At 41.7% G+C, this 21,463-nt stretch overlaps 1 protein-coding gene across 1 annotated transcript in view; it reads right to left on the bottom strand.

Moving 5' to 3' along the window:
• Positions 1 to 21,463, bottom strand: part of MYO1E (myosin IE) — a 395,564-nt gene that overhangs the window by 96,771 nt on the left and 277,330 nt on the right.

Genomic DNA, 21,463 nt, shown 5'->3' with positions numbered 1-21,463 from the left:
ATTTTAAAGTGTTTGAGGCTTCTGCAGATGAGGACAGAGCTTGCAGGAATGGGGCAGGGACAGGAAAATAACTTGCAGGGACGGGGCGGAAAATGAGGTCCTGCAGGGATGGGGAAAAAATTGTCCCCATGTCATTCTCTGCTGGTCCACGCAAAAATGCTCTACCGCGGCTTGATAAAAGGAGCCCTAAATTGATTCTACATAAAGCATTGTAGGAAATCCGGTTGGCCCCGATTTAAAGGAGTACTGGATGGCTCCTGCGTCCTCAGAAATAGGCTTTGATTTTATATTTATTATAATGTTAATTTGTTCATTTTATTGTGTATATTATTATTACTAATTGTACTATTTTTGTTCTTTATTCTGATTTTTAGTTTGTTAAACTGACAAGGTGGTACATTCATCGGTGTATACTAAGGGAAGGGGATGGGATTTGATATACCACCTTTCTATTGGTTACAAAGTGATTTATATATTATATCAGGTACTTATTTTGTACCTGGGAAATGGAGGATTAAGTGACTTGCTCAAAATCACAAGAAAAGCTGCAATGAGATGATTTTCAGGCCACAGCACTAACCACTAGGCTACTATCGGACTTGAGACTTAGGGGGTCTTTTATTAAAGATTGGTGTTTGTTCTATGCTGCAGATAACATGTGTTAATCTTTAGTAAGAGACCCCTTTAAGCTTGAAAACTTGAAGCTATATTTTTTCTCCATATATTATTCCATGGTCTTATTGTAGTCATGGATAGAAATATCATATGATCCTGTCATATGGAAAAAAAACCCAGTATTTAGTTTTTGGTTTTTTTTTTAGTTTCAATCATTTTTTATTGACATTTTAGAATATTATAACAATCCGGTAGGAATGACCACAAGCTGAGACAATAGTGTTAACCAAGTACAATCAGTCATTCACACCAAACATAGTAGCATACTATAGCTTTATAAAAACAAGAACAAAGAACAAAAACCAGTGGAACTGGCCCAGACGTGGATAACACTGTAATAAGTGTACAATTGAAATATCATATCCATACAATCTATGTAATATGAACTTAGCATAGTAGTGAAGCTGAAATATGAGGAGCAAAACAGCAGCAGTGAAATAATAGTACCAATGTCACATAGGTATTATTAGAGTCGTCGATAGTGTCACAAGGGACCACAGCAGAGTACAACACATTAAGGGAGTAAACCGTATGATTTAGTAAGGGCTTCCCACATTTTTTCAAACCTAGATAGGAATCCTCGTCGTTTCAGGCAGCAATTCTTTCATATTTTTGCATATAAGCATACTGTATTCCACCATTCAATGTGTGAAAGTTTTGTGAAGTCTTTCCAGTTAGTGAATACAATACGCAACGCTACAAGTAGGAGAAATTGAATTAATGGAACTTTATCTAAGGGAAGTGAAATGTGAGAGCCAGTCAAACTAATAATTAGCATTGGATAAGAGATCTGTTCTGTCAATTCTAGAAAGGAACAGATTTGCGCCCATACCTTTTGCCAATAAGTTTGTAATATTGGGCAGTCAAATATCATGTGTTGTAAGGTTCCTGAAGAAAGTTTACAGGACCAACAAAGATCGTTTGATTGTTCTTTCTGTATCTTTGATAATTTACTAGGTGTCCAATAGGGCTCGATGGATCAGTAAAGTAAATAAGGACTGATAATAGCGCTGCAGAGCTGGTCCATTTTATAAAGTATGGTCCACATTTGAGACCAGTCTTCACCTTCCAAGGGAATCTGCAATTCATCTTGCCATTTAGATTGTGTGGGAATGGCTACATGATTGCTTGAACGAATGTAATATTTTATACCAATTGGAAGCTTCTTTTTTCTGAAAAGCAAACATTTTACAATAACTTAAAAGATCGGTTCATCCATCTACTTGTGGTGGTTATGAAGAAGGTCGCGGAATGCATGTTTAAGTTGCAACCCATTGGAAAAACGCAGATGGTGGCAATCGATATACGCGATCTGAGAATATCATATGGTATCCAATTGCTGCCATCATATAAATGGCCTTAGTTTCCCATATACCTGCTGATTTCCAAGTCTTCCAATTAACAGTAGTATGTTGAATTTGTAGTTTTGGGTTATTCCAAATCGGCATAAATAGCGAGGTTACCCCATTTATGGGGAAGAAGTTTATCAATATTTTGAACAGCAGTCACTAGATGCCTCTATACATGATCTTTGTGATTCAGAAACCCAGTAGATGAAACAAAGGGCAGGAGAGCTAGAGATGTCCACTTATATATTTCTGCATCTAATGCCAGCCATGTGTTGACAGATGTACTACCGGAATCATGAAGAATCCATCTAGAGCATTGTCTGAGTAAATAAGCATAATGAAATTCCAAAAAATTTGGAAAGTTAGTGTGCCCACCCTCCTTTCTAGGAAGTTTTAACTTTATTCAGTGCTATTTCTAGGTACCTTGTTGTTTCAAAGAAATTTGGTCAAAAGCTGATCTACTCGTTTATAGAATGTAGAGGGTAACAGTATCGGCAAACATATTGAGGGGATATAAGATCTTAGGGGCTATCACCATTTTTAATAGATTCCCATCCTACCCCACCAAGATAAGTTTAAGGGATTCCATCTAGCAGAGAGTGTAGTTATCATATGAAGTATATCCTCTAATGCAAATTTTATTGTATCTTCTATTGTGGGTCCAAAATGTATACCTAGGTATTTAGTTTCTTATGCGACCACTGAAAAATCATATTTCTCTATACAATGTTTAAAAAATATGGTTATTAAGAGGTAACGTCAATTCCGTTTTAGTTTTATTAAGTTTTGTAAATCCTGAGTATTGGGAGTAAAAATCGATTAATTTCAATAAACATGCCAACGAAGAAGGGTTAGTGTATATTAATACATCGTCCGCATTAGCTGACAATTAACTCCATGCTACCATAACAAATACCAGCTATGTCTGGAGATTGCCGTGATGCCCAGAAGAAGAGGCTCAAGCGTCAAGTTGAATAATAGCGGAGATAATGGGCATCCTTGTCGCGTACCACGAGTTGGGTGAAAGGGATCAGAGGTTAATCCATTTATTTAACAGAAGTAGAAGGATTAGAATCATGGAGATAGCTTTATCAGTTGAAACCAAACCTAAGTCATAACTTGGAATAAGAATTCCCATTCTACTCTGTTCAAACGCCTTTTCAGCGTCTAATGCTTAAAGCTAGGTATGGATGGGGCGAATGTTGCGCAATTTGGATAAGAGAGGTAAACATACTAGAGTTGTCGCTTGCAAATCTCCCTTGCATAAAACCATTTTGCTCTGTACCAATCAATGCAGGCAATACTTTTTGAATTCTATTAGCTAAAATCTTCGCATAGATTTTTGTGTCAACATTAATAAGTGAAAGGGGTCTATAGTTTTGTATCTTCAGCGGATCTTTACCCGGTTTTGGTAGCACAATTATGGACGCATCAGTGAAAGTCCCTTTAACGTCTCCCGTATCATTGAAGTAATTGAATAGATGGTATAGTTGAGGAGCTAAAATGGTCTGGAAAGCAGTGTAAAATTCCACCGTATAGCCATCAGGTCCTGGCGATTTCTTCTTAGCCATCTCCGACAAAGCTGCAATAATATCAGGGACTGTAAATTTTTCCTCAAGCGGAATATTATCTTCTAAAGTCAATTGTGGTCTGTGAGAAACAGATTTCAAAAATTCCATTGAATCTGTGTGTACCAATTCCGTGGAGTATAATGCATCGTAAAACATTTTAAAATGGTGAATAATATCCTTTGGTGCAGTATGTTTATTACCCATTTCATCAGTAATAGCATATATTTGTGATTTTTCTTCTCGTATTTTTAAGTATTGAGCCAGTAAATGCCCACTTCTATTATTAGAGCTATGGTAGGATGCCGATTGCATGAACAGAGTATTACCTGCCTGAGTGCTCAACTTTATATTGTAGACCAATCTACTTTCCCGGAGTTTTTGTAATAACTGCATATTTGTGGGATTCGATTGATGTGATACTTCTAAAGTTCTAATGTCTTTGACCAGATCATCGAGAAGTTGTTGATTACTCTTTTTTTTTTTAGCCTGATAAGCAATTATACACCCTCTTATACACGCCTTCCATGCGTCCCATAATGTAGTCCTATTAGTTTGATCAACTGTATTGAGGTCAAAATATTCCTTTAAAGAAGTACTTATGTAAGTGATAAATTGGATCATCCAGTAATGCGTTGTTAAATCTCCATACGCTTGGAATATGCCTAGGCATAAGGTTATCTAGGTGTAGTTCTATAGCTGCATGATCAGAGATCGATATTTCATTAATCAATGCAGCTGTTATATTTGGTAGTAGAGTTTTACTTAAGAGAAAATAGTCTATCCGAGAGTAAGAGTTATGAGGGGGTGAATGAAACGAAAACTGAACTTCCGTATTATGGAGGTACCTCCAGGCATCCATTAGACTTAATTGGGAAATCATATTGTGTAAGCTATGCCATGCTCTTGTTATTCTATATGATACAGTGGATTTTCTATCAATAGAAGGTTCTAGCACAAGGTTAAAGTCTCCAGCTATAATATAAGTCTGGGGGGACTCTGCTAATACTATGGATGTAAGAGTATCAAAAAAGATTGGATCATCTATGTTAGGTGCATATAGATTGAGTATAGAGATAATGTTGTTCATCAATTGTATCGTAACCATGTTCCATCTACCCTCTGAGTCATTTTTATGATCCAAGATTTTCAGATTCGGACAATTTCTGACTAGTATTGCAGTGCCATTCTTCTTTTTGATCGCAGGTGAGTAATATACCTCTCTAGCCCAGGAAACTTTTAACTTAAGGTTTTCAGTATCTGTTAAATGGGTTTCTTAGAATAGGAGGACATCAGGAGATTTACGGGTAATATATGTGAGTATTTTTTTCCTCTTAATTGGATTATTGAAACCTTTCACATTTAAAGATAATAACTTCAAGGACATATAATTAGGAATTTATGTTATTCAATCTGCTGTGGCCCCTGTGACATCCGCCAAGCTCAACTCTAAGGGAATGAATATCATTTAAGTAATCCATGTCTGTACCATCATACCATGTTTCTGCGAACATAACAAATATATAGAAACACGATATGGAATTCTGCGGGAAGCGAGCTGATGAGTAGCAACACAACTTCTGCCCGGCTGCTATATACAAAAAGGTAACTATACTACCCTCTATATGAATATATTTAAATCACACAGGAAGAGGTAGCCTAATACCAAACATCAAATAGTGGTTCAAGATGATATAAAATAAATTGAAATACAATTATTCACATAGATCAGCCAAGTATTGTGGAATAAAGTCCAGAAATAAGAAGAGAAATGAAGTGACTGGTGTAACATAAGTAAAGGTTATCTGAGTATGTATGGGCGATATAACTGTCAGTTCACAAACAGAAATTGAAGTGGAAAGGCATATACATTAGTTAGAGTACTATTTTCAACTACGTTCCTGACAAAGTAGTACGAAAATAGTATGGTAATTCACGTCAATCATATATGAAAGCAGGATATGCATATATGTAAAATACTTATGGTTTAAGGGTAATAAACAATTATCATTACATCATGTTCATCATATATTCATGGTATAAACCAAAAATAATTATGCCAAGTAATTTAAAGTACCAGTGGTCTTGCAAAATAGTCAGAATAAACTTAAGACATCTTTATATTTTGAGTAATAAAAGTCACTTGGCATATTGGAGATAAAACAAACATATAAGTTGGCATATTGGAGATAAAACAAACATATATGACATTGCATAGAAACATAAATTAAACAGCTGTAATCAAGATAATATGAGGTCAATACTACCTAGTATCCTACATCAAACTGAAGAAAATTAAGGGAAATAATCTAACCATAAGACAGTGATGTTATTTCAGTACAACCATCCCGACAATTTACTGTAATAATCAATGGGAAGTTATAGAGTGCATTTGTATACTTATAAATTAGATAGAATAAGCTTAAGACATCCATCCAATTTAAGTATCATTTCAGCAAGCTATAGCAAGAAGTAAAACATGATAGAAAAGTATGTGAGGACAAAATGAGATAATATATACTACTATAGTATAATATAGTATACTACTGTGATATTAAATGAACGAACTAATCCAATAATATCTAATCACCCTGTTTTCCCAATAGCAGACCTAACATTGTAAAAGGTATATAATGATTGAGTTGAAATAAAAAGGAATGTAATACAGTAGGGGCTGCATCTAATATCAAATTATCTATAATTAAAATAATCTGTAAATAATAGCAGCTATAATTAGCAAGAGGTGCATAAGAGCGTATTTAATAAGTGGAATAAACTCAAGACAACCACTTATTGTAAATACCCCAATTAATCAGTGTGTGATGGAAACAAAAACCATGTAAGGTACCCTAGGTTAGAAACATAGAAACATAGAAAATGACGGCAGATAAGGGCCGCGGCCCATCTAGTCTGCCCACCCCAATGACCCTCCCCTATCTAACTCTGCGTAGAGATCCCACGTGACGATCCCATTTCTTCTTAAAATCAAGCACGCTACTTGCTTCGATCACCTGAAGTGGAAGTTTATTCCAGCTATCAACTACTCATTCGGTGAAAAAGTATTTCCTGGTGTCGCCATGCAATTTACCATCCCTGATTCTCCATGGATGTCCTCTTGTCGCCATCGGACCTTTGAAAAAGAAGATATCCTCTTCTACCTTGATATGGCCCGTGAGGTATTTGAACGTCTCGATCATGTCTCCCCTCTCTCTGCGTTCCTCGAGTGAGTACAGGAGTAATTTATCTAGCCGTTCCTCGTACGGGAGATCCTTGAGTCCCGAGACCATCCAGGTGGCCATCCGCTGGACTGACTCCAGTCTCAGTACGTCCTTGCGGTAATGAGACCTCCAGACCTTTTCTTGGGCGCTAATCCCCAAGGTCGACCATAGCATCCAGTAATTGTGATTCAGGTTATTCTTCCCAATGTTCATCACTTTGCATTTGTCCACATTAAATTTCATTTGCCATTTGGACGCCCAGTCTTCCAATTTCATAAGGTCCGCCTGCAATTGTTCACAATCTGCATGGTGAGGCCTCCAGATGAGGCCTCACCATGGATCTGTACAACGGCATAATGACTTCAGGCTTACGGCTGACGAAGCTCCTACGTATACATCCTATGATCTGTCTAGCCTTAGATGAAGCCCGCTCCACTTGATTGGCAGTCTTCATGTCTTCACTGATGATTACCCCTAAATCCCGTTCCGCAACAGTCCTTGCTAGGATCTCACCATTTAGAGTGTAAGTCTTGCATGGATTTTGATTGCCAAGATGCATGACTTTGCATTTTTTGGCATTGAAATTTAGTTGCCAGGTCTTAGACCATTGCTCCAATAGGAGTAGGTCGTGTATCATATTGTCCATTGTGCTCTTACCTAGTTTGGTGTCATCGGCGAATAACGTTATTTTACCCCGAAGCCCCTCAGCCAAGTCCCTTATAAAGATATTGAAAAGGATCGGGCCGCTCCGCTGATCACTGCAGTCGTTACGGAGGGGGTGCCGTTCACCACCACCCTCTGAAGTCTACCACCAAGCCAGTCTCCAACCCATTTTGTCAAAGTGTCACCTAACCCTATAGAACTCATTTTGCACAACAATCTGCGGTGTGGGACGCTATCAAATGCTTTGCTGAAGTCCAAGTATACAATGTCCAAGGACTCTCCAACATCGAGCTTCCCCGTCACCCAGTCAAAGAAGCTGATCAAGTTGGATTGGCAGGATTTCCCTTTGGTAAATCCATGTTGACGGGGATCCCATAGATTCTCCACGTCCAGGATCTTATCTAATTGGTATTTGATTAAAGTTTCCATTAGTTTGCTCACTATTGATGTGAGACTCACTGGTCTGTAGTTCTCAGTCTCCGTCCTGCAACCTTTTTTGTGGAGTGGAATGACGTTAGCCGTTTTCCAGTCCAATGGGACTCTACCTGTGCTAAGGGAGAGATTGAAGAGCGCGGATAGTGGTTCCGCCAGGACGTCCCTTAACTCCCTGAGCACCCTGGGGTGTAGGTTGTCTGGCCCCATTGCTTTGTTGACCTTGAGTTTTGACAGCTCACAGTAGACACTGCTTGTTGTAAACTTGAAATCACTAAACGGGTCTACCGAGCCACTCTTTTTCTGTAGCTGTGGGCCGGAGCCCGGCGCTTCGCGGGTAAAGACTGAACTGAAGTATTCGTTTAACAATTCAGCTTTTTCTGAGTCAGCTTCTACATAGTTCCCGTCTGGTTTCCTAAGGCGTACTATACCGCTTGTGTTTCGGCTTCTGTCGCTAATATACCTGAAGAAGGATTTATCACCCTTCTTGATGTTCTTTGCTAAAGTTTCCTCCATTCGGAATTTGGCCTCTCTAACTGCTGTTTTGACAGCTCTTGTCTTAGTCAAATAGACTTCTCTAGAGTTCTGAGATCCTGTATGTTTGTAAGAAATGAACGCTTTTTTCTTTTCTTTTATGAGGTTCGAGATCTCCGCAGAGAACCATTGTGGCTTAGTGTTCCTGCGCCGTTTACTCACTGATTTTATATAGCGGTTGGTTGCCTCCTGAATGGTAGCTTTCAGAGTTGACCACAGTTCTTCTACGTTATCTGTTCCTGCTCGGTTTTGTATCGCTTGATGTATGAAATCCCCCATACCCTCAAAGTTGACGTTCTTGAAGCTAAGGACCTTGGTCAATGTGCTAGTTTTGGCGAAGCCCTTCCTGAGATTGAACCATACCATGTTGTGGTCACTGGAGGCCAACTTGTCGCCCACTGAGACCCCAGTGACACTTTCACCATTGGTAAGCAATAGGTCTAGTATTGCTTGTTCTCTCGTTGGCTCTGATACCAGTTGCTTCAGTTTAGCTCCCTTCATAGAGTTCAATAGTCTCCTGCTGCTGCTGGATGCAGAGGAAAGTGTGTTCCAATCCACATCAGGCATATTGAAGTCTCCTAATAACACTGCATCCCCACGTAAGGTGATATTCTCTATGTCACAAATTAATTCCGTATCCAGGTCATCCTGTTGCCTTGGGGGTCTGTATATTATGCCAAGATACAGGCATTTGTCATTCCCCCTGGCCAAATTTACCCAAAGGGATTCCCCTGTGTACCTGATATCTGTGATTCTGGTGACTTTAATATCATCCTTAGTGTATATTGCTACACCTCCTCCCATTCTGCCCTCCCTGTCTTGGCAAAGTAGGTTGTATCCTGGTATGACCATGTCCCATCCGTGGGAGTCTGTGAGCCAGGTCTCCGATATCGCCACCACATCCAGGTCAGCGTTCCTCATTTCAGTCTCTAGTTCCAGGATTTTGTTGCCCAAACTGTGGGCGTTGACGTACATAGCCCTCCATGCAGTATGTTTGCCATGCCTCCCTGTGACTGTTCCTGCTTGAGTTAAATGGACCTTTTCAGTACTAATTGTGGTTTGTGTACTTTCCCTAGACTCAGTATTACAATGTGTACCTTCCCCGGGTTCGGAAGTGTGTGTACTCTGTGGGGGAATATACGCTTGAGCTACTTTAATTCCTTTAGTACAGCTTACATTGTGTGTACCCTCCCTAGACCCCAGAATTACAACTGTGAACCATACCCCAGACTTAGGAATTGTGTGTACTCTCCCCATACTTAGAAATGTGTGTATTCGGCCCAGTCCCAGACCCAGAATTGTGGTGTTTGCCTACCTTGGTCTCAGAAAAGTATTGGTAACATAGCTCGTCAGATAGGTTATTTGTGCTTGTGCCCTCCCCCAACATACCTAGTTGTCTAGACAGGCAGAATAAACTCAAGACATCCACCCATCTTAATTGCCAGGAGTACCTAATAACTGTGATATAGATAATGCAGATAAAAGAATATAGAAAAATGTAATAAGCTAGGACTGATCATAGAAAATCAATATTAGATGAACAACTTAAATTAAAGAAATCTATCTGATACAGTTGTTGATCTCAACAGAACAGGTAATGCAGACTTAAATGCAGACTTAAATGCAGACTTAAATGCAGACCACTGCACGACCGCGAGGTGAGGAGCGGAGGCAGGAGAGAGCAGCCGGTGGGAGAAGCCGGAGGAGTTGTTTCTTTTTCATTTTCTTTTTTTGCAGGGTCAGTGGCGGCAAAGAGGAGCGGGTAGCGGCGAGAGGAAGCTCCACCCACCCCCTCCACGTCATCAGCGTCATCGCCCTGACTCCCCCTTAACAGGAAGGGAGCCAGGGCGCGAGAGACCACTGCACGACCGCGAGGTGAGGAGCGGAGGCAGGAGAGAGCAGCCGGTGGGAGAAGCCGGAGGAGTTTTTTCTTTTTCTTTTTTTGCAGGGTCAGTGGCGGCAAAGAGGAGTGGGTAGCGGCGAGAGGAAGCTCCGCCCACCCCCTCCACGTCATCAGCGTCATCGCCCTGACTCCCCCTTAACAGGAAGGGAGCCAGGGCGCGAGAGACCACTGCACGACCGCGAGGTGAGGAGCGGAGGCAGGAGAGAGCAGCCGGTGGGAGAAGCCGGAGGAGTTTTTTCTTTTTCTTTTTTTGCAGGGTCAGTGGCAGCAAAGAGGAGTGGGTAGCGGCGAGAGGAAGCTCCGCCCACCCCCTCCACGTCATCAGCGTCATCGCCCTGACTCCCCCTTAACAGGAAGGGAGCCAGGGCGCGAGAGACCACTGCACGACCGCGAGGTGAGGAGCGGAGGCAGGAGAGAGCAGCCGGTGGGAGAAGCCGGAGGAGTTTTTTCTTTTTCTTTTTTTGCAGGGTCAGTGGCGGCAAAGAGGAGCGGGTAGCGGCGAGAGGAAGCTCCGCCCACCCCCTCCACGTCATCAGCGTCATTGCCCTGACTCCCCCTTAACAGGAAGGGAGCCAACGGCGCGCGGCCGTTCGGCGCGCGGCGAAGGCGAGCGGCAAAGGCGCTCGCCTTAGCGAGAGCGCCTTTGCGAAGGGCCTTGAGAAGGGACGAGCAAAGACAGCCAAGGACTCCAGAACACCAGGTAAGGAAGAAGCGAGCACGCATTTAGGGAGAGCACACGCACAATAAGACACACACAAGACAGGGAAGAATAAAGAAGCAGCAGGCTTCGGGGACAAGAAAGAGGCCCAAGGGAGGATAACAGACCCACCAAGACAAAAAGCGGCAGAAGAAGTAGACAGGAAAGAGCCAAGCACAGGAAAGAGCACAGCGCCCGCACACATAGAGACATAAGAGAAGGGAGAGGACATCTAGTGGACTCCGAAGAAAGAGAAATGGAAGCAGCAGGAACCCGGAGGAGCTTCCCAGTGTACTGCACAGAGTGTCATATGTATGACTACCTTCCCTAGGGAAGGCAGGCATACATATGCAGTCGGTGTCAGGAACTGGAAAGCCTGAAGAAGGAAGTTGGTCGACTGCAGTGCAGGGTTCAAGAGCTGGAGGGACTCCACATCTCAGAAGCACCTTTCGAGACAACTGAAGACCCTGCAGGAGAAAGCCACATCAAGGAGCAAGTAAGGGAGCTCGAAAGATTCATCGAGGAGGCCTACAGGCAGGTAGAAGAGCAGGATCATCAGCAGCGCTGGAGCAAGGAAGCTACGGCTACACAAGATGGAGGACATGGGCCAACAGATGGAAGACAGGGGCCAACGGACGTCGAGGATGAAGGATCACATGGAAGATTCATGCAAGCAGAGAGGGGCGAAGACTGGCGGGGACCCTGGAAGAGAAGGACTGAACCACGCAGAGGATACAGATTTGAGACCAGTGAGGAAGCTGAAGAAGGAGAAATCTGCAGTCGTTGTGGGAGACTTAATCCTGAGAGAAGTGGACAGTCACGTAGCAGGAGGGAGAGAGGATCGGCTAGTGACCTGTCTCCCAGGAGCAAGAACGAAGGACATCACCGACAGAATCGAGAGGATCCTGGATGGCGCGGAAACAGAAGAGACAGCAGTGATAATCCACGTGGGAACAAATGATGTCAACAGGAGAAATTACAGCAGGACTACGCTAATTGAACAGTTCAAGATCCTTGGAAGGAAACTGAAGCTGAGGACACAGAAGATAGCATTCTCAGAGATTCTGCCAGTACCGAGGGCAGACGTGAAGAGGCAGACCGAGCTACAAGCAATAAACGCTTGGTTGAGGAGATGGTGCGAAGAAGAAGGATTCCTTTTTGTAAGAAACTGGACAACTTTTTGGGGGAAGAACAAGCTCTTCAGGAGGGACGGACTACACCTGAGCAAGGCAGGAACGAGACTGCTAGCAAACAACGTCAAGAGAGGAATTGAGCAGGCTTTAAACTGAGAAGAAGGGGAAAGCCGATAGTCGACCTGACGTCGACGGTTCGGACAAGAGTATCCAAAGAAGATACTGAGCGGGAAAAATGCTGGGAACAGGCAAGAGACGAACAACAGAAGCTGTTGACCAACAAAAAGGGCAAACAGGTAAAATTAGAGGAACAGGAGAGATCAGGAAATCAGGTTGCAGACGAAAAAGATACACCAAAAAATGAGGAAGAAAGGAACAGAAAAGATACACCAAAAAATGAGGAAGAAAGGAACAGAAATGAGGGACTGGCAGCCCAACTAGGGGATGGTAAGAGGAGCAAAACACATGTAAAACCAGCAGAGAAAAGAAAAGACCAGGACTTAAATTGCTTGTACGCTAATGCAAGGAGCCTAAAGACCAAAATGGGAGAATTAGAAGCCATAGCCAAAAAAGAAAACCTAGACATCATTGGAATCACGGAAACATGGTGGAATGAGGATAACCAATGGGACGTAGTGCTGCCAGGGTACAAACTCTATAGAAGAGACAGGACCCACAAGAAGGGTGGAGGAATAGCACTATACATAAAAGACTCCATTCCCTCGTCCGGGGTGGATATAGAACCAAAGGCGGAAGGACTGGAGTCATTATGGGTCAAATTACCAGGAAAAAGTGGCCTTGACATAAGATTGGGTCTATACTATCGTCCACCTGGACAAACGGAAGCAAACGACAAAGATCTGGCAGCAGAATTGAGGCGGGAAGGTAACAACAGGAATGTGACAGTAATGGGAGATTTTAACTACCCCGGAATAAACTGGAATATTGGAAACTCAAACTGTGCGAGGGAAACAGAATTCTTAGAGGCTGTGAGGGACTGCTTTATGGATCAGCTTGTCAAGGAACCAACAAGAGGATATGCCACTCTTGACCTAATCCTCAACGGAATAGGGGGGACCTGCAAAAGAAGTGGAAGTAGTAGGACCACTAGGAAACAGCGATCACAACATGATCCAGTACAAATTAGGAGTAAGTACAGCAAAAGGGAAGAGAACCACAGTGACAACTTTCAACTTCAAGAAAGGGAACTATGATGCTATGAGAGCAATGGTAAGAAAAAAACTTAGAAACAGCTCAAGGAAAACAGAAACTGTAGAGCAAGCCTGGTCTCTATTCAAGGGCACAGTGCAAGAAGCACAACATATGTACATCCCCAGATTTAGAAAAGGGTGCAAAAAAAACCGAACAAAAGACCCCGCATGGATAAACAATGAGGTGAAGAAAGCGATAGGAGACAAGAAAAAATCATTCCGAAAATGGAAAAAGGACCAAACTGGGGAAAACTGGAATAAACACAGGAAACGCCAAAGAGAATGTCATCAAGTGGTTAGGAGAGCGAAAAGAGAATACGAAGAGAGACTGGCCAGGGAGGCAAAAAACTTCAAATCATTCTTCAGATATGTTAAGGGGAAGAAACCGGCGAGGGAGGAAGTAGGACCGTTGGATGATGGAGACAAAAAGGGAGTGATAAAGGAGCAAAAAGAGGTAGCCGACAGGTTAAACAAATTCTTCTCATCAGTCTTCACAAGCGAGGACACTTCCAGTGTACCGGAACCTGAAGTGATCTTCCATGGTGACCAAGAAGAAAAACTGTCAGCAATAGAGGTGAGCCATGAGGAGGTCCTCCAACAGATAGATAGATTGAAAAGCGACAAATCCCCAGGCCCGGACGGAATCCACCCTAGGGTACTAAAAGAATTAAGAAATGAGATAGCGGGAATACTCCAACGAGTTTGCAACCTATCCTTGAAAACTGGAGAGATTCCGGAGGACTGGAAGATAGCAAATGTTACATCTATCTTTAAAAAGGGGTCAAGAGGAGACCCGGGAAACTATAGGCCGGTAAGTTTGACATCGGTTCCAGGCAAGATGGTAGAAGCACTGATAAAGGACAGCATCTGTGAGCACATCGAAAAAAATGGGCTGATGAAAGCGAGCCAACATGGCTTCTGCAAGGGAAGATCGTGCCAAACAAACTTACTGCACTTCTTTGAGGAGGTAAACAGCCAGTTGGACAAAGGGGAACCTGTAGACATCATTTACCTTGACTTCCAAAAGGCCTTTGACAAGGTACCCCATGAGCGGCTACTTAGGAAGCTGTGGAACCACGGGGTGGAAGGGGACGTACACAGATGGATCAGTGTTGGCAGGCAGGAGACAGAGGGTTGGAGTGAAGGGTCACTACTCGGGCTGGAGGAAAGTCACGAGCGGAGTTCCGCAGGGGTCTGTACTTGGACCGCTGCTGTTCAATATATTTATAAATGACCTGGAAACGGGGACAAATTGTGAAGTTTTAAAATTTGCGGACGACACTAAACTCTGTAGAAGGGTTAGAACTACGGAAGAGTGTGAGGACCTACAAAGGGACCTAAACAAACTGGAGGAGTGGGCGAATAAATGGCAGATGAAATTCAATGTAGGGAAATGCAAAGTCATGCATATAGGGAGAAAAAACCCGATGTTCAGCTACCAAATGGGGGGATTAGTATTAGAGGAAAGTAACCTTGAAAGAGATTTGGGTGTACTGGTGGATGCAACAATGAAGTCAACGGCGCAATGCGCAGCAGCCGCGAAGAAGGCAAACAGAATGTTGGGTATTATTAAAAATGGTATTACGACCAGAACAAAAGAAGTCATCCTGCCGTTGTATCGGGCAATGGTGCGCCCGCACCTGGAGTACTGTGTTCAGTATTGGTCACCGTACCTTAAGAAGGATATGGCAATACTTGAGAGGGTCCAGAGGAGAGCGACACGAATGATTAAGGGCATGGAAAACCTTTCATACACTGAAAGATTGGAGAGGCTGGAGCTCTTCTCCCTGGAAAAGCGGAGACTCAGAGGAGACATGATAGAAACCTACAAGATCATGAAGGGCATAGAGAAAGTAGAGAGAGATAGATTCTTCAAATTTTCAAAACATAAAAGAACAAGAGGGCATTTGGAAAAATTGGAAGGGGATAGATTCAAAACAAATGCTAGGAAGTTTTTCTTTACTCAGCGGGTGGTGGATACCTGGAATGCGCTTCCAGAGGACGTAATAGGGCAGAGTACGGTACTGGGGTTTAAGAAAGGATTGGACAATTTCCTGTTGGAAAAGGGGATAGAGGGGTATAGATAGATGATTACTGCACAGGTCCTGGACCTGTTGGGCCGCCGCGTGAGCGGACTGCTGGGCGCGATGGACCTCGGGTCTGACCCGGCAGAGGCATTGCTTATGTTCTTATGTTCTTAAATCATATAATAAACATACTGTAAAATCAACAGGTATGGGAACAATAGACGTAATGTAAACAGTAAAGTGTATAAAAAGAAAAGGAGATTGTAAGAACCCAGCCCAACAGTATATGAAATATAAAAATAATAAACAGCAAAAGGTACCAACATTCTTGCTAGATAGGTGAAATAAACTTAGCACATCCACCCATTACTAGTACCGAGATCTACTTAACAAATTATAATAGTAATTTACAGAAGAGAAAAATATAGGGCAAATGTATTAGTATGCATTAAGGTATATCAGATCAGCATAAGGTAAGTAGAATAATCAAAAACAAACAAAAAAAAAACAACAAAAAAAACCACATCTATCCTCTGCAAGCGCACATCATGTATCACATAGCCTTGTATTAAACAGATAGAAATGTTCTGAAATAGTAATCTTTAGAATATTAATGAGGCATAGTGGAAGCAGCAATTTGATGTTAAATAAAAGTAATAACCTGTTATTGATTCTTTAAAACGATTTCTGCGCAATCATCGTAAGTGTGCTGCAAAGTTTAACAATAAGCAGACTGAAATACTATGGTCCTACCAGACAGCTGAAATAAGCTTAAAACATCCAGCTATTCTATACAAGCAAGCTGTCTAGTAAACTAGAAATTAAACAGGACGTACAATAAATATAATAGGAATATAGTGAAGCAAGACAAGTCGTAGTAGAGCGATATCGGTGGAACCGTACATGACAACGTGAAGTACGTTACATTAAAATATATGATATTTAAGCTGAGCCAATGTCTGGTGAAAGAACAGGGAGGCATAACATCCGTCAGTAAAACAAAATAAAAGGAAAATAAAAGTCTAATCGTAAAACAGTAAAATGAGCATTCTGCTGGTTTCTCTCAATATGTTATGTTTAAATATATTTATTGATTTTCAAATCATATAATCAAGAATACCTTGTACAGAAAGCAAATTAGCAATTCTACATAAAGCAAGAAACTTTCCAATAACATTAAATCATATATTAACTAAAATGCTCAAGTCCTCAAATTTTGATCCAAGATTTCTTATAGAATAAAACAAAGATAGAAGAATTGAACTTAATGTACACTCTTTCATAAAGTTAGCTGGAAGGCTGATTGCTGTGATTAACCAATAGTCATAGAGCTTATGATTTTTCTACCTCCAATCGGGAGAGCGCTAAAAAAGAAGTCAACTGATTAGGCTCAAAGAAAACATATTTAACTGATCGGTGATGCACTATACATTTACAAGGGTGTCGCAAATAAAAAGTAGCACCCAAAGATATAACACCTGGCTTCAACAAAAGAAATTCACGACGACGCCTTTGCGTCTCTCGTGATAAATCAGGAAATACCTGCACTTTACAACCCATAAATTCTTTCTGTCTATTTTTAAAGAACAGTTTTAACAACCATACTTTATCAATAGAGAGAGCTACTGTTATAATCAAAGTGCTCGATTCTACAACCTCTTTATCTGATTTTTCCAATAACTCTGATACATCCAATAGTCCTTGATCCGACGGCTTTTTTGGTAATTTAATCTTATTAGGTAAATAATAGACTCGTGATAAAGGAGGTAATGAATCTTCTGAGGCCCCCAAAACTTCAAGAAAATATCTTTTAAACATTTCTCTAGGAGGTGTCAGTGGAAGCTTAGGAAAATTAATGATTCTTAAGTTATTGTATCTGGAGTTATTTTCTAAGTTCTCCATTTTTCTTCTAAGATTGATATTGTCTTTCATTAAAGTTTCCTGTAATTGTTTGGATGATTTAATGTCCTGTTCAAGCTTTTGAACAGAGGAATTAGAGGCAGTCATATCCTTTTTCAGTTCTTTAAGTTCAGTAGAATGTTGAGATAATTTCCCCTCAATTAACTGAAGTTTGGGACTTATGGTCTTCACTAGTCCGGCCATAAGATCCCATAGTGAGTCCAGAGTTACTTCTGAGGGTTTTTCCAGAGAAATTACAGGTAAAGAAATGTCATAGTGCTCACCGTCCAGTTGAATAGCTTGACGCTGTCCCTGAAGGTTAACTCGCCTCTCAGATGATTCCCCCTCAGCTTCTTCAATAGGAGCTCCTGTCAGCAGGCTCTGTGATGGACTACTTGCCTCAGGGAAGACAAGACCCCGACCTCCGGGGTTACCTTACCCCTTGGAGAGCTGCTTAGCTGAGGTTGCGGGGGCGGCGCCCTAACGTCGGGGCTCAAAGATGTCTCCAATCCCGGAGGAATCTCCACGGCCTCACTGACGCCGCTACTCCTCTGCGGGCCTCCCTCCGACGCTGAAAAAATACCCTGCATCCGTCTGATGAGTTCCCCGATGTCACCAGCCGCGGGGGTGGCCGTGGGCCGTGAGGCACCAGCGGTACTACGGCCCCTCCGTTTAGGCATCGGGTAAGCAATTGAACCGCTTGAAAATTGTTTGAAAATTGTTTGAAGAAAAATCCTCAGAGCGGCATCTCAGCGCGTCCAGCCCGACGCCATCTTGGATCTAAGTTCCTTAATATGTTATAATTAAATAGGAGAAAGAGCGCGAGATGACTGTGACCCAAAGGAGCATGTAACAGAAATTCGTTCCTCCACTAATGATCGAATATCTAACGCTACGCAATAAGTGGTAGCAAGGACAGAGCTTGAGAAAAGTTATATGAAATAAAATAATAAATAATATAAAGGCAACAAAGGGTAGAAAAGCTGAAAATAATCTGGCAAAGTGGAAACAATATCTATAAATAATATGCAGTCCAGATTAACAATAGGGGTCCAGAATATACAGGAAATAAATAAAAGTCAGTATTGTTATAAGACGCAGTTTTGGTTTTTTTTTGTTTTGTTTTCCAGGAGAATTGTTAAACAGATCATAATAAAGGTATAATTAAACCAAAAGTTGGGCTAAGTCTTCGTGATCACTCGATTTGGAAAAGTGGATCCGCTTTCATCTCCGGGAACAAGGGACTGGAACTCTGGCGGCGCGAAAATTTTGCGCCTTCCAACACGTGTCTCACTTTCATGAGGATGGTAACAGCGCCATTTTAGTTAGTAAGCTTGAATGCATGGAAATAATTCATGAAGCAGCAAAAGTAAATAAGAAAATTAAGAGTGTTAATGCATAACCTGTAGTCAGGGAAAATTCGATAGTCTAGTCAGATTAAGTGAAAATGACATCCAGAATTGGTAATAGGTGAAATACATCGCTGATCATATAGTTAACCCGTTGTTAAACATAAAGCCCAAAGTAAAGTCAGACAATTATAGAAATAAGCGGAAACTCAGTGACTGCAGTCACACTTCATCGATGTTAGACGGTCTCATCTCTTCAATAAAATCCGCAAGCGCCGTTGGTTCCGTGAAATCTTTAGTGGAGTTATTTATGGTTACCCTCATCCTTGCCGGGTACATCATACCGTATTTTGCGTTGATCTCCTTCAACTAAGCTAGCATCTGCTTCCTTAATTGAGCCGTCCTCTTGCTCAAATCGGGGACGAATAGAATTGAATAACCATCCAGTTTAAGCGGTGATTTTGCTTTTGCCCTCGCCATGATTTCTGGTATTTGAGTGAAGCGAAGCAGGCGGAACACTATCGGACGTGGGTAGCGGGAGTTTGTTAGCTTGTGAGAAGGAACCCTGTGTGCTCTATCAATTTCTAAGGGTTTATCAAAATGATGATCCAGAATTTTAGGTATAAAAGTTTCCAGATATTTTATCATATCATTCGATTCTGTACCTTCAGGTACCCCCAAAATTCGTAAGTTATTGCGACGGGATCGGAGGTTCGCCTCTTCCAGCTCTCGTTCTAAGATGGTGATTTTTTTTGATTGCAGTTGCAGATCTTTAATAGCCGTTTGTTGTATAGCTTGTTCATCTTCTACTGCCTGCAATCTTTGCTGGAATTGCGTTACATCTTCCCGCATGTCTGCTATTTCAGATTTGATTTCTGTTACATCAGTCCCCACATCCGCAAGCATGGAGCGCAGTGCTTTAAGCTCTGCCATAATTGATTGAGATCCTTCCTCGTCCTTCAGCCGATTTTTTTGGAGACGGTGGGTCAGGCTTATGCCTTTTTCCTACTTTGGTAGTTGCCATGAGGTTATTGAAGGATGTTGTAGTAATTTTCTTCCTTAGAATTACAATTATACCGGGTATTTATATCGATTTTTCAAAGATGCAGCCGGAGCTCCAAAGTTATGCTGCCATCTCTCAGCTGGCTCACTAGCGCCCCCCCCCCCCCCCCCCAGTATTTAGTTTTAAATGTTCCTATATTGTGTAAATCAACAAGACACAATTTACATTAACTTTGGTGTCTCTACTATTGTTACCATTATTTATCATGTTTACGGTATTGCTAGACATATATAATGCTGAATAGGGAGGGATACATATCAAAGGAAGTCAGTGCTTAATGGTACTTACACTTTTGGCATAACACACTTAAAGGACAAACAAGAGCCTACAGGAAATTCACTTACCATTGAAATGTCCTTAAAATCAACAGGACTAACATTAGGGAGAGCCAAGGCTTCAGATTTAAAAGCAGCCTCAAAAAGGTGGGCTTTTAGGCAGGTTTTGAACAGGGCCAGAGAGATTCCAGCTCAAGAAGTCTATCCCAGGCACACAGAGGGGCACTTTCGAAAGAACATCTAAGGCAGAATTGTGACATCTTGCTCACAATGTCCAAAACACTCATCCATCTCACAGACATTTTCAATCAGGAAAAATGTAGGTGTTTCCTATTCGAAAATACTTGAGAGCATCCAAAATGAGCAGCCATTTTCCAAAGTGAAACATCCAAACTATGGATGCCATAAAAACAGAGACAAGGACATCTGTCCGACAGCATTTGTACAAAAATCACCACACAGATGCCCCTGCAAAAGAGAGGAGCAATCTAGTGGTCAGTGCAGTGCAGGTACCCAGATACAAATTCCACTGCAACCTTGTTATTTTAAATGGTGAGACTACCAGAGATAGGGAAATACCTACTGTACCTGAATGTGCATGCACCCCCTTAATAGCCCTTAGGTTTGCAGGTATCTTTAAATTTAGGTATAGTAATGTAACCCTGGTCCCTCCTGGCAGCCAGTCTGTGGGCTCTGGCCAGCTCACCAAGTTTGTCATCTGCAACCAGGGCTCACATACAAAAAAAATAATAATTTCTTTAGTGGGGCACAGCTCCTAAAGTTCACAGAGCTGGGCGTAGGGTGGGGGCTGGACTTACTTCGGTAGGCCAAAAGATCACTATCCTGGGTTTCAGTCATACTCACTCAGTCCTTCATTTAATTACTTATAAAGAAATCAAGCTGAGACCAGGAAGCAATGAATGTTTTTGGCATATGGCCATTTTGGGGGGGCATTTTGAGACATCCTTTTGTTTTGAAAATGAGTGCTACAGGCTAGCAAGTGCATAGCTGGCAGCTGAGGAAGGTGGATAAGATGATCTCCAAAAATGGATCTCATGAGATGGGGTGTAGAGAGAAGAAAGGAGAAGTAACGAGGAGTTGCAGAGTAAGTGTTATTTGTGGGGGAGTGGAAAAAAACAAACTTAGACTGCATGCAGAAACAGATGGGGGGAGACACTTTCGTGATGAGAAGTAGTGTTATCTGGTCAATGGGAGAAAATAAATTATGCAGCTGAATGTGGGGAGAAATGATTCAGTGGGAAATGTGAGGGGCAGATTAGGAGGAGGTGATAAAAGTGGCTCAGAAAAAGAACAGATTTTGGTGATGTTATAAACATAACATAAAACATTTATTTAGATACCGCAAAACCGTAAAGTTCTATGCGGTTAACAAGGCAAGAAAAACTGAACAATCTGTTTGAAGTACAAAACAAGCTTCTAATAATTTCACAAATACGTAAGTTTTAA

Source organism: Geotrypetes seraphini, chromosome 14 (genome assembly GCF_902459505.1).
Source record: "Geotrypetes seraphini chromosome 14, aGeoSer1.1, whole genome shotgun sequence".
NCBI classification, from domain to species: Eukaryota; Metazoa; Chordata; class Amphibia; order Gymnophiona; family Dermophiidae; genus Geotrypetes; species Geotrypetes seraphini.
The sequence above is the reverse complement of the archived record's forward strand: the minus strand, read 5'-3'. Positions and strand labels throughout refer to the sequence as shown.